The following is a 15,330-nucleotide window of genomic DNA, read 5'->3' on the forward strand; positions in this document are numbered from 1 at the left end:
ATGCAGGAAGGAGTCGGTCTACTTGTCTTGGATGCGATGCCTATATACATGATCATACCTACATATTATCATAACTATGCTCAATTATGTCAATTGCTCAACAGTAATTCGTTCACCCACTGTAAAATACTTATGCTCTTAAGAGAAGCCACTAGTGAAACCTATGGCCCCGGGTCTATCTTCATCATATTAATCTTCCAATACTTAGTTATTTCCTTTGCTTTTTACTTTGATTTTATTTTACTTTGCATCTTTATCATAAAAATATCAAAAATATTATCTTATCATATCTATCAGATCTCACTCTCGTAAGTGACCATGAAGGGATTGACAACCCCTTATCGCGTTGGTTGCGAGGATTTATTTGTTTTGTGCAGGTATTAGGGACGCGCGCGCAACCTCCTACTGGATTGATACCTTGGTTCTCAAAAACTGAGGGAAATACTTACGCTACTTTGCTGCATCATCCTTTCCTCTTCAAGGAAATCCAATGTAGTGCTCAAGAGGTAGCATGATGCAGTTAGATTCTTAAGGACTATGACTGATAACTTAAAGAAGCTTTGGAGGGAGTCCAATGTAGACAGGGCCAAACCGTTCTCGCCGGTGCATGTTGATGGTTTCTCTTGCAAGTTTGCGCGGGTGCCGCAGCAGAAAAACACGTGAGTATCCATTTTTAATGATTTTTATTAGTTGTTTTTTGTTGCTGGGAGGATGGTGTTCCCGTATTTTTGAATTTGTGATGTACCCTTTTATTTTTTTTCTTTTGTTAACACGCATGATTGTGGCTTCTTTATTCTACAAAACATCAAGACATATCATTGCCGGGAGGATGGTGTGATTGAAATGTTGGATTACAGCCATGAAGACATTCCTGACATTAGAAAGACTTTGCTGTATAGCTGCGCAACTAGCGATGTGTTTGATGTTGACTTCCGGGGTTTGTTTGGCAGTGAACCCTGTACGTATGCATGAACTTTTGTAATTATTCTGCAGCTTGTACTTCTTGACTAGTACTGTTATGAATTATGTATTTGAACTTACCCTTGATGCGCTCCTTCTTTTTTTATTTTTGCAGGTGAGTAGCTGGATCTTGGTGAGCATGACCACATGATCTTTGGCAGCCAATTCTCAGAGCTCGAACATGTAGCTATTGATTTTAGCCAGGGGCGTTTTCTCGAAAATACATGACGGAGGTTGATGGCATTGAGGATTCCTTCGTCCATGCAATTATTGCAGAATACCGAGATCGCGTCTTCGTCGCGGCAATCTTTAATCTTGTCCTTGATAAGGAGGAATCTGGCCCAAAAGTGATGGACTGTTTCCTGAGACTGCTGTCGTATGCACGTGAGATCGCGCATATCTGGATGGGTGGGTGGCTTTAGATCCGAACCCTGACCCAATTTTGGATCCGGAGTTTGAGGAACTTCCGAGCTTAATAGTTTGGGCTCCGGGATATCAAGCGGTTTTTCAGGTCCGCCGTCTGATTCTAGGTTCGGCGGACGGGGCGTGTTGTTCCGTGGACGGGTATCCAGCTCTTCGAGCTCGGAAATCCAAGCATAGCTCGTCCTCAATATAGAGGAAGAGTTTTTGATTTGCTCCTCTACTACCGCTATATGATGGGTGATCGGCGGAGATTTGATTTATCCCTGATCGGGTTTAAGCCCAATCCGATCGTAGTCTATAGCAACCCCCAAGGCGGCGATGCGATCTAGGAGCTTGTTTAAAGACTACAACTCTGTTAGATCCATCCGTTTGGAGTATTCGGGGTCAACACGAAGGCGATTTTCGATGACCCGAGAGGTCATCGTCGGCTTAACGGCCAGACGGGCGGTCATGGTAAAGCCGCCCAGTTGGAGGGTTTGGCCTGAGGCCAGGGCTCCTCCGGAGGTGATACTGTCCTTGATAACAAGGCGAGCCATCACTCCTGTCTTCTACGTCACAGAGGAACTCTCAATGAAAGCACCAATGTCGGTGTCAAAACCGGCGGATCTCGGGTAGGGGGTCCCGAACTATGCGTCTAAGGTTGATGGTAACAGGAGACAAGGGACACGAAGTTTTACCCAGGTTGGGCCCTCTTGATGGAGGTAATACCCTACATCATGCTTGATTGATATTGATGAGTATGAGGGTTACAAGAGTTGATCTACCACAAGATCATAATGGCTAAAACCCTAGAAGTCTAGCCTGTATGATTATTATTGCCTCTACGGACTAAACCCTCCAGTTTATATAGACACCGGAGGGGCCTAGGGTTGTACAAAGTCGGTTGCATAGAAAGGAAATAATACATCCGGCCGCCTAGCTTGCCTTCCACGCAAAGGAGAGTCCCATCCGGACATGGAAGGAAGTCTTCTATCTTGTATCTTCATGGCCCAGTAGTCCGGCCCACGTCACAGAGGCCGGACGCCCGAGGACCCCTTATTCCAGGACTCCCTCAACGGGTGTGATGTGAGGGATGTGGATTGTCGTTTGATCGCGGTGCATCCAACGGTGCACATGCGCGATCTGTGTGGCTGGGGTTCCGGCCAATCATAACGCAACACACAATAGGCTCTGTGCACACTATTTCCGAAAGCGACGGAGATGAACCGTGTGCAATAATGAACGAGCAAAAATTGTAAGGGAAGCCAAATTTCTGTTGTCGTTTGTGGTTGAGCTCTTGAATACCACCGCACTGTACGGCTGCCCGGCCCCTCCGTCCCAGAGCTCTCTCCAGGCATCGTCCATGGCACCGCGGCACACAGTAACTGGTAAGGAAGCGATGGCATCCCACCACGCCGCGTTCCTCGCCGCCCGCGACCGCACACATGGTAATGAAGAGATGGCATCTTGCCGCACCGAGTTCATCACCGTTGACAGCTAGACAGTTACATGGGCGGACTTTGAGGCTGCCATGGCCGAATGGGTGGTGGATCTAGAGGCGGCCAAAGCCGCACAGAAGGAGCGGAAAAGGCAGAAAGCAGTCAAGAAAAGAGAGTCCCGCCGCCACAAGAAAAAAGAGGTCACACGCCGTGCTGAGGAGAGCTTGGCGGAGATTGAGGCATGGTGGGCTTCCGCCTACAAGGCCGGAACGAGAACGCTGGCGTCTGGCCAGCATGCCCTAATGGGAGCATGTGAGAAGTAGTTTAAGTTTGTAGTATTAGAGAAAATTACCAGTAGTACTTTAAGTTTGTAGTATTAACATACAATGTCGGTAAGAGCATCCTTTGAGGGCTTTGAGCGTTGATTAGCATGTGTGCCCGTGTGCGTTTTTTTGCGTTAATCATTAGAAGATCACAAAACACACGGTTTCTATGCCGTACCCGTCTGCGTTTTTTGCGTTAATGACCCATAAGTCAATTACCTGTGCGATATTTCCTAATAAACCAGGCATACCATTGACCGAAAAAAATCAAGTGCACGTGTACATTTTTTTGGAGACGGGATTTGCCAACTTTCTTTTTTCTTGCACACGTTTATTTTATGTGATTCGTCTGCGTTGTGTGTTTCCCCCGCCCAAGTTTCAAATTTCGCACCGAAATTTTCATTATGTGCGCGATTTTAGAATTTATTCCTCCAACCACATCCCCTTCCCCTCAGTATCCCCCCTCCCTCGTACCTCCCCTACCGGCATCTCAAACCGCCGCCGCCGCAACCACAGCTTCAACCACATCGATGTTCTGCTCGGATCCAGTCAGGTAACCCACCGATATCTATCACTTCCCAGGCCTGATTGCTTAAATGGCGCCTGCGAAACATCCTGATGCCTCCAAATCCCCCCCCCCCCGCCAGGAGCTGATGGCGGTCGATGGCGCGATGGCCGCTGTGCGTGCTGACCCGGAGGAACACCTCGCCTCCGCCGCCGCCGACGACATGGTGCAGGCTCTGGCCCAGATGAAGCCCCCAACGACTACCCCTTGGACTTAACAGGTAAGATCTGACCAGCTAAATCTTACCAATACCACTTGCAACGGCTATGATTTGTACAGTTGATGTATTAAGCATGTTCGTGCCTTGTTTATTTGAGTACTACACACTGTGTGATGTTAAAATATTACCGTGTCCATCTCAATTTCACCAATACCAGCAACAAACTTACAGTACATGACTCAGGATATCACTAGAGATGCTGCCCATTTGCTACTTTTAGTGGATGCTAACCCTGTTGCACTTAACATGCATGTCCATGTACTTACGCAGGGTCATAACGGCCGATGCTTTTGTTTGCCGTCGAGGTGAGCTGCATCCCATGTCTTACAGTATTTCACATAATTTGTGCAATTGCAGTTTAACTTCTACCCATTTACTGGTTGCCTGTAGGTACACATGTCACTGGCACTGATCCATGCTTCGACACGGAGGAACAGCTCGCCTCCGCCATCGCTGACTTTGGGCGAGCTCTGGCCAAGATGAAGTGCCCCAACAACTACCTCTCAGGACTTACCAAGTATGTACTCACCAGTTCAATCTTACCAATACCAGATGCAATTAATGGCTATGTTCTGTAGGGTCGATGTATTAAGCATGTTCTATTAAACATACCTAACACGTTTTTGCTACTTTCCCTACCTTTTTATAGACATCTGGGCCATTCTCTACTCCAGCAGCACCTACCTTATGATGTTTAACTATGCCAATTGCATTTTTATCAGTACCGGTTTCAACTTCTATTAAGCATGTTGCAATTAACAGTTGAATCCATTTTTAAACAGTTGCATTTCAATGGCTACAAACTTACAAAACATGACTTAGGATGTTGTTCAGCCTGTTGCAATTAACAGTTGTATCCATTTTTTAATCTGTCCATTTGCTACCATGCTACTCTCTGCAATGAAGATATACTAGAGATGCTGCCCCATTCGCTATTTTTGGTGGATGCTAACCCTGTTGTACTTCACATGCTTGTCCATGTACTTACGCGGGGTCATAACGGCTGATGATGTTGTTTGCCGTCAAGGTTAGCTGCATCCCTTACAGTATTTCACATCATTGGTGCAATTGCAGTTTAACTTTTGCCATTTACTGGTTGCATGTAGGTACACATGTCAGTGTCACTGATCCACGCTTCGACCCGGAGGAACGGCTCGCCTCCGCCGCCGCTGACTTTGGGCGGGCTCTGACCAAGATGAAGTGCCCCAGCAACTACCTCTCAAGACTTACCAAGTATGTACCCACCAGTTCAATCTTACCAATAGCAGTTGCAATTAATGGCTATGTTTTGTATTGTCGATGTATTAGGCATGTTGTAGTAAACATGCCTAACACGTTTGAGCTATTTTCCCTACCTTTTTATAGACAACTGGGCCATTATCTGCTCTGGCAGCACCTGCCCTGTGATGTTTAACTCTGCATATTGCATTTTTATCGGTACCGGTTTCAACGGCCATTAAGCTTGTTGCCATTAACAGTTGTATCCATTTTTAAAGAGTTGTATTTCAATGGCTACAAACTTACAAAACATGAATTAGGATGTTGTTAAGCCTGTTGCAATTAACAGTTGTATCCGTTTTTTAATCCATCCCTTTGCTACCGTGCTACTCTTTCGAAATGAATATATCACTACAGATGCTGTCGTTTTATTACCATTTGCTATTTTTGGTGGATGTTAACCCTGTTGTAGTGAACGTTGGCTTTCCATGTACTTACATAGGGCTACAATGGGTGATGCTGTTGTTTGCCGTCAAGGTTAGCTACATCCCATGTCTTATACACCATCTATTCCTAAATATAAGTATTTTTAGAGATTCCAATATAGACTACATAAGGAGCAAAATGAGTGAATCTAGATTCTAATCTAAACTATATCTATAATTCTATATACATCTATATGTAGTTCATATTGAAATCTCAAAAAACATACTTGTACTTAGGAACATAGGTAGTTGTATTTTACATCATTTGTGCAATCTCAGTTTAGCTTCTAACATTTACTGGTTGCTTGTAGGTACATCTATGAGGGGTACTGATCCACGCTTCGATCCCTTTTGCATATGGGGCAATGAGATATTCATGAACAAGCATCAAGTGAGGAAACTAAGAAAGATTGTTAGGCGAAAGAAATGTGTGATTGGAATTAAGCTCTTTATTTACACTTTGTCGAAGACAACAGTGAACTTTAGGATGGTAAGTAATGTGTTGCCTTTTCCCCCTGCCCACAACAAGTTACTCTATTAGACCTCAGTATCTGATATTTTTCTCGTTTCAGTGGTTTCCGAAGCTATTTACTGATGATTACCTTGCAAACTACATGACCGGAGTGGAGGCAACTAAGGTTAAAGTATATAATTCATGCTACCATGATATTGCTCTAGAAGTCTTCCTGAAGGCGGTGAAGGATGGGCGGGCGATCGTCACAAGGGGTTGGACAAAAGTGGTTCGTGCCTATGGCATGCAGGAAGGCACATTATGGGCATTCCGCTTCTTCAACACCATCGGTGGTAAAATGATTTACACTTGTCTCTTCACCTTTACCGCCTTTAAATACTGCGGTTCATCATAGTTAATTGCTGCCTAATCCTATAATTACTTTACATATTGTACTGGCAATTTTATTTATGGATTCATTGTTGAACCATTGTGCTGAGAATTGAATTGCACGTTTAGTATTTCAAAATTTCCAATTAGAATAATAAATTACAGGCAAAAATAAAAATAGAACAGACGGTCATGGACCTTTGCAAACGATTCTAGTAGTAAAAGCGCTTGCGATGGATAGCCCAATGCCACATAGTTTTCTACATCAAATTGTGTGTGATGTAGTTAATGAAAGCTAACAGTTAACCAAGGCAGAGCGTGTGTGATAGTTACACCTTTCACACACGAGCATATACATAAAACCGTGTGGGATGTACATCCGAACGGAAACGTTTTCCCTGGATTGACTGTGTGGGATGTACATAAGAACGGAAACGTATTCCTTGGATTGACTGTGTGTGATATACATACGAACGGAAATGTTTTTCTGGGATTCACCGTGTGGGATGTACATACCTACGGAAATGATTTTCTCGAATTACCGTGTGGGATGTACATACCTACGGAAATGATTTTCACGGATTACCATGTGGGATGTACATACCTACGGAAATGATTGGGTTTCGATGCCTCGACCGATCGCACACGGCCCCAGCCTGGGTCCCTGGAAGGCCTATCCCCGACGATTTCTCGGTCGTGTGGGAAGGACACCCTATCGCACACACTCACTTGGCGATGGTTCCAAACGCGGTCGTGGAAAGGGGAAAACCGTTTGTTTAGGACCGACGCGCACCAGCGACTGTCTGATCAAGTGTACTAGTATTGTCATTCTTAGTCTGCAAGAGACCAACATAAGTGTGTGTTGATGCTTCTTAACTTTTTCTGTTTGTAGTACTTGTTAATTTTCTAGCAGCTACATATGAATGAGAACAGTACATGAAGTACTAAGAATTTCTGCTTCAACTTTCGAAGTGTTGTTAAGCAACTCAAATTGTGTTGATTGTTTTCAACGTTATGTTTTCTATACAATACTGAATCGAAACTACACATGGAACAACATTGTGTGATTAGTTGCTTCATAACTAGTACTTTAGAGCAGCCACAAAGTTCCATTCAGAAGCTACTTTGAATTTGAAATGATGGATTAACAAAATACGAAGCTACCAAACTTATATAATGAGATAAGCAAAAAAATGTACTTGATGACATAAATAAACTTGTTCAACCATGACAAGCACGACATAATCATACTGGTTCAACCCAACAAGAGGAAACTACTAATTTGAAACAACAAGATAAAAGGCAAGCACAAGCGAAAGGAAAACGAAGGCAGGCTTTGATGTATCTTCATCCCTAAAAGGGGCAAAAGGGGCGGTCGTAGTAGTTTTCAGCCTCCCGTACTTTTGAAATTTCCCAACCATTTGTGATGTTGTCGATGATGTTCCATGACTTGTACGTGGCGTATGCATCTACTCCCACATACTCGATGAGGTTGTCTGGCAGCGGGCTGACCCCCCATAGTTTGTGGTCTTCCTGCATGTCGATGTTCTTCTTCATGCTTTTGTAGAATGGGTGGATGACGCTGGCTGCAACATCAGTCAAGGAGTCGTACTCTTTTCCTGCGCTGAATGTCGACGTACTTGTTGGGGTTGATTGTCAGAAGGCCAGACATATTCATCTTATCTTTGTCGCTTTCAATGCCAAAACCAGCAAATATGAACAACCTCTCATTCTTTAGCATCTCATTGAGGCGCTTGGGCCTACAAGGGGGAGACATTTTGAAGATTAGCATTACTTTGATGTTTGAATTCTTCATTTTCGTTTTGTTTTACAAGCGATGAATCCATGAAGTAGATGCTTATATAGCATAATTAATGGATGAATGTACTTCAGAAATTAGTAAACAAAGTTCTGAAATTAAATTCAAGTACATCATGTTATTTTTCTTTTTGAATTATACATAGTTTGAGCCAATGTTGTATGTGCTGCTTTAGTACTAGTTTATTTACTTTTGTTGAATAGGACAACACATACCAGTGCTTCAGCAAGTTCTTAGTTTTTTTGCTTATGAAAATAACATTAGACCAAATTCAGAAACTACTTCACTACATCAAGTTCAAAAACATCTTTTTAATACATTGAGTACAGAAACTACACTATCGGATCAAGATCAGATACTACACTAGTACATCAACTTCAGAAATTAATCTTCTGCAAGATTTTTCAAATAGTAGTCCAGTGCATTAGGTTCAAAAATACATTTATAGTGTATATTCTTGAGAAAATGCAGTACTGCATCCACTTTCACAAACCACACTAGTACATCTAGTTGGGAAACAAGTTTGATGAAAATTTCAGGATAGAGTACTAATTAAACAGATGAACCAAACAGGCCAAATGACTAGGATGGGTCACCATTTCGTGGCCGCTGCGATGTGGTACACCATGCATAGTTCCTCCACATACAACTGCAACACTGCTGCCATCTGGGGAGGTATGTCTTCCCTGGTGTAGTGCACACCAAGGCCGACGATCTTACGATGCGAGCCGCCAGCCTTCCTCCAGAGCCTGGAGATCATCTCGTCGGCCTTGTCTGGTTCGCTGGTGCAGACAATCTCGAGCATCTCCTTGCCGTGGAGCTCAACTCCTGTGAGGGTTTTGGTGTACTCGCGCTTCTCGCCGGGGATGTGAACGTCGACGGGCTTGGTGCTCTTGTCAGACGTCTCGCCATGATGACGCTTGGTGGATGGTTCCTCTGCCATCGCCCTCCTCCGACGACTGTGGGCTTGGGAGAGAGAAGTTTTTGGTTTGTGTGCAGTGGAGATGGAAGCGGTAATTGTGGTTCTGGGAATGAGGCAGAGATGGAAGACAATGGGGTAGTTTTGCAGCTCATCGACGGGGATGTGTGGGAGGCGGTTCGTCGGGGACGTGGGTGTAGTGGCATTGGGTCGCCGTTTGCAGTCCCTTGTCGCAACCGCCCAGTGGATGGCGCAGGTGGTGGCCTAGAAGAACCAACTGTGCAAGCCAATTTCTTTGCCAGGGTATTAATTTGGTCGCACTGAATAGTCTTGTCAAGATGTACTTATCTGCTGCTTATCCCACTTGCTCGTCTCAGGGTCGGTGATGATGGCATTTTACTGTCGCACTGATCGGTCTTGTCAAGTTGTACTTATTAGTTGCTTATTCCACGTGCACGTGTCAGGGTTGGTGATGATGGAGGTTTGTACTCCTCTACTGTGGGTACTTGCACTTGTGATTGAAGTGTAATTGAACTTATCAAATACCAGTCAGACTATGTGTGTCATGCTAATGTTTTTTAAAACATTTTTTGTTTTTTTGAAAGGATTGTTTATATCAAGATAATCTTTGAAAGTATTTTTTACAAATAAATTAGTTTTTCATTAGTACAGGTGTATTATATTTGCATTTTCTTGAGATAATTATTTTTATGTACTGATGAACTTTCTGAACTAGGACTAGCAGAAGCAGACATAGCTTTTTTCAAACTATGTTTTTTGAGGTGTTCACGGGTGTGTTTGGTTACTCTGCCTTGTACTGACAAGTGAGAATTACCAGTACTGATGTACTATAAGAGTTTAAATTTTTCTTAACATATTTTTGCCGATTTCCTAGCGGCAGTATTGTTGGCGTTACATAAATCCAGATAAGTTTTTTGAAATGTTTTTGTATTGCATGCAAAAGGATTATCAAATGGTTTACATAATAACTTCACTTGTCCAGCGGGCACAAATCACAAATTATATCTTAACTATAGTACTAATCGAGAAATCGATGATAAAGCTAAATAAGTTTTGGTAACGACAGTGTTTCTGATATGTTTCCTCATTGTGTACCGAGGCAACTAAGAGTACAAGGTTATTTTTCAGTTGACGCAGCAGCATAACCACTATGGATTCTTCAGTCTTGAGCTCCTCCTGACTGGCCCCGAATCTTGTCCCTTGCCAGCGCCCTTTCCTGCTTGAGCCTTGGTAGCTTCATCATCAGTTTCAGTTTCCTCGTCCCCAACACTGTCATCTTCATTGTCTTCGTCTGATTGGTCGTCATTCTCGTCAAACTCTTCTTCTTCATCCCCTTCTTTTGATTTTTTGGAACTCTGGAATTTGCCATGTTTCTGTTCAGTGCCACTGACCTCCTTGTCCACTTTGCACATGCGGGCATTATGTCTGTCAGTTCCCCCACACTTCGGCAAGTGTAGCTGTTACATGTGTCGTCTCCATTGGTAGAAACCTGGGCGGCTCCAATCTGCTTCTGCAACGTTTTCTTGTTGACAATGGCATCTGTGCGGAGTGGGCATGTGCGGTAATTATGGTTGGTCACGACGTTGCAGAATCTGCATGCCCTTATCCCGAGAGGTTTGCCGTCCGGGCCAAATTCCACGCGCCTGATGGGGCATGGCAACTTTTTGGCAGCTGCTTTTGCTGCTTGCGTCTTACTCTTCCTCCCCTTTGTGTTTTGAGAATATGAGTGGTTTAATCACCCTTTCCTGCTACTGCTGGTAGGATGTCCTATTGTCATGTCGTTCGCCTACAGTACCATCAAGCTCATGATCTTGCATGTGAGCATGTTGGTGCTCTTGAGTGTGCACATGGGCAAGCTCCGGTTGCTGTTGCTCATCTTCCCCGTTGTTGAATGGCTCAATAGCTCCCACATCACTGGTAGAAAAAGGGCTTGTTGTCCCGGTTCGTAAGGGCCTTTTGTCCGGGTTCCTGAACTGGGACTAAAGGGTCGGTACTAATGCCCTGTCCCTTTAGACCCGGTTCAATCCAGAACCAGGACTGATGGGCCTCCACGTGTCCTGTGCGCAGAGCCCAGGAAGGAGACCCTTTGGTCCCGGTTGGTGGCACCAACCGGGACCAATAGGCATCCACGCGTCAGCATTTTTGTGGCTGGGGTTTTTGTTTTTTTTAAAAGGGGGGGTTTGGGGGGTTTTGGGGGGTTAATTTAGGTGTTTCATATATTGTGTTAGCTAGCTATAATTAATAGAGAGAAGTGTCCTCTCTTATGTCCGTGCTTGGTCGACGCTACGTACTATACATACGTATAGAGAGGACTAGACACGCTAGCTAGCTAGTAAGCAAACGAAGGAAACAGAAGATCGTCATGAACATATATGCATACAGAGAGAAGTTATATCGACCACCTCTCCTTCTCCGAGAGATTGGTCGAACAAGAAGTTCTCATATATCTATCCGACACTACCGGCTACATATATACAATAATTATCTATTACAAATATAATCATACGGACTCATGGTCCACATAGTATTCTCCATCTTCAGCGATCACGTGGTCAAGAAAGAATGCCGCCAATTCCTCTTGAATTGCTCGCATGCGAGCTGGTGCTAGGAGTTCATCCCGCTTCCGAAACATCTAATTTGAAGAAGGGGGTCAATACATATATATATGAATGAATGAAACTCAACACAAATGATGGTAATAAAATAAAATTGTGAATGTTGTTATTTACGTACTTCATATTGTTCGTCAGTGTAGCCCCGCTCACAGGTCGTGTGGCGGATGGACTCGCACACGTAGTATCCACAGAAATCATTCCCTTATTCCTGCCACAACCACTTTACAAGAAATAGAGGTCAATCAAACTGATAAGCAAGAATGCCAAATCAATAGGAGATGCGCGGAACATGCTACTATAGTACTTACTTTCAGGTGTCTAAATTGCAGCTTCTTCGGGAGTCCTGGAGCTTTTTTGGAGAATTTTTTCCAAACCCTGCCAGACAAAGAAAACAATTACTTGATATATCAGGAAATGAACAAAGTTGCTGATATGGTGGATAATGATCGATTTAACTTACTTCTCGAGCATTTGAGTAATGTCCGCATAGTCCTGGGGATCTTTTCGTCTTGAGTCTAAGACGGTTACTAGTCCCTCCTCAAGCTTAATCTCTAGGAGAATATAGTGGTAACTGCACACGCATGCATAACTCATCAATTACATTACTATAACCTTGACTAATATATAAGGGAAACCGAATACGCACAAGACAGTAACACTCACTTGAAGTTGTAAGGAAAGAGTATTATATCTTTGTTTTCATTTATTACCAACAATCGTAGCAAGTTGGCCTCGGTAGCTGCGGCATGAAATTTAACCTGAGTTGCATCTATGAGATATGTGTTAATGAACCCAATATCACCGACTTGTCTTTTCTTCAATTCGGCGATCTTCAATCTGCAAAATTTAGTGAGGATGATTATAAATACATGCAATGAAAGAGCTGAGCTATATAGAGAGACTTAATGACAGAAGTAGTACTGCTTACAGACAGTAGCAGGTGACCGTTGTTTTATCGAGGGCCAATTGATTGAAAAAGTGAAAGAACTCCTCAAATGGAACATGCAACAGTTCAATTCCAACGAGGTCATGCTCCTTTTTAACTTTCACACACAAAGTACTCCTCCCCCAAGAGTCTCTGCAGATTTTCAAGTACCAATCATGCAATCTTCGCATCATCGTTGATAGAGATCTTTCATCTTTGATGAGAGGCTTCCCGTACTCGTATCTTTGTATCTGCACCTCCATGAAATCATAATGTACATCGTCAGGCAGGTAATCGCCAAGATTGCTATAACCGGGCACCATCCTCGGATCATTAGCGACGTTGTCGCTAGGCACCTTGAGCGGGGGGCACGATTGCTTCGCTTGTTCACCGAGCTGGGCAATTTGTTTCCCAGCTCGTCGTTCTTTCAGCCTTTGATCACTGACAGTACTTCCCGACCGCTCCGCTTCGGCAAATTCCTTTCCAATAATGCGCTCATAGTTTCCTTTCGGCGGAGACTTGGGTGGTTTTGTCAGCGCAGCCAGAGTGCGCTTCGCTTTCACCGGATCTACCTTCTCCTCCGGAGGTGGATATTTCTTTGCTTTCACCCCTTCAAAGTAGTTCCTCACTTCTTCTTGTGCGATCTCGGCGTTCTCCTCCGGGGTCCTCTCGTATGGTAACTTCTCTGGAGTCTTCAGAGAAGGACCGAATCTGTATTTCCTCCCGCCTCTGGCTGTACTGCTAGACGCCGGCAGAGCAGACGGAGAGGTTGTCTTCTTTACTTGCTTACGAGGCGGAGGAGAAGGACTACGACGCGCCGGAGCAGCCGGAGCGGTGGCAGGTCTCTTCCGCCCTTGCTGACGAGGCGGAGAAGGAGGAGGCTGGCTGCTCGGGCGCGTCGACGCAGGTGGAGAAGGAGGCGGAGTGTCGCCACGCGCCGGAGAAGGAGCCAGTCGAGTGCCCTAATCGTCACTCACTGGAGGAGGAGGCGGTGGAGGAGGCGGGGTGCGCTGACTTGCCGGAGGAGGAGGCGGTGGAGGAGGCGGAGTGCCCTAACTTGCCGGAGGAGGAGGAGGAGGCGGAGGCGTCCAGTTCGGAAGGTTGATGAGCTCCTTACGCCATAGGCTTGGAGTCTTCAGAGAAGACCCCAGCCTAGTCTCCCCTTCACCGGTAGGGTGGTCAAGCTGGAGGTCCTCAAATCCCTCCGTTATTTCATCCACCATCACCCTAGCATATCCTTCTGGAATCGGCCGACAGTGAAAAGTTGCGCCGGGTTCGATAGGATAAACAGAGCCAACAGCCGCCTTGACCTTCAAATTCATCCATTGCGTCATAAGGTGGCAATTTTGAGACTCCATGATAGCATCCACGGGATAGCTGGCAGGAGCCGTCAAGGCATGCTCCGGCTGAAGCAGCTCGGTGGAAGCCACGCTGCTTCTCCGTTGAGATGGCGGGGTAGCTTCGGGGGAAGCTTCGGCAGTACATTTGCTGCGATTTGCTTCTCGTTACTCTATCGCTTGTACCCTTGCTTGCAGCGCCTGCATTTGGGTCTGCTGCAATTTTTTCCTCCTCTCCTGAGATTTGTAACCGCCTGCGTCCGGAAATACTTTCTATTTAGGGTTTCCTCTACCGCTCGGCGACCCTCGACGACCCTCGTTCCCGATAAAATAAGGAGGAAGAAGAAGAAAAAAAAAGAGGAGAAGAAAGAATAGAGGAGAAGAACTCCTCTATTCTTTCGTCTCCTGTTTTTTTTTTCTTCTTCCTCTTCTTTTTTTATCCTCTTCTTCCTCTCATGTTCGACGACCCTCGACCCCTCGGCGACCCTAGACCCCCTCTCGACCCCCTCATGTTGAAGTTATCGGGTAGGGGGTATATCGACAACGACATACCCAATACATACATACATACATATCACATGCATCCATACATATATGAACAAAATTAATATCTACTAATTAACAACCTAAATAAAAAAACTAATACATATAGGAAGAAGAAGAAAAAAGAAGAGAAGAAAGAATAGAGGAGAAGACTTCCTCTTCTTCCTCTCCTCTCCTTCTCCCTCTTCTTCCCCTTCTTCCTCGCCTCTCTCATGAATGTCCGACGTTCTCGACCCCCCCCCCCACGTGTCAAAGAAAAAAAAGAAGAAAAAAAGAGGAGAAGAAGAAAGGAATAGAGGAGAAAAGAGAAAATAGAATATATATTCTATTTTTCTCTTCTTCTCCTCTATTCCTTTCTTCTTCTCCTCTTCTTTTTCTTCTTTTTTCTTCTTCTTATTTATTTCTCCTCGTCATCCTCTCCCCTCTTCTTATCCTTTCTTCCTCTTCTTATTTCCTTTTTCCTCTCATTCTTTTTCTTCTTCTTCCTTCTTAAAAATACATGAAGAAGTATTTCTTTTTTTTAAAAAAATGTTCAAAGAGAAATTTTAGAAAAAAAGTAAAGGTTTTGCCTAATTCATTGTTCATATGAATATGCAAACATTTTCATCTTTACAATAATCAATATCACCAAAAAAATCTATGAACAGAAAAAATACTATTTTTTCTGTTAATCTATCTTTTGCATACATACACACATA

The sequence above is a fragment of the Triticum urartu genome, chromosome 7 (genome assembly GCF_003073215.2).
Source record: "Triticum urartu cultivar G1812 chromosome 7, Tu2.1, whole genome shotgun sequence".
Classification (NCBI taxonomy): Eukaryota; Viridiplantae; Streptophyta; class Magnoliopsida; order Poales; family Poaceae; genus Triticum; species Triticum urartu.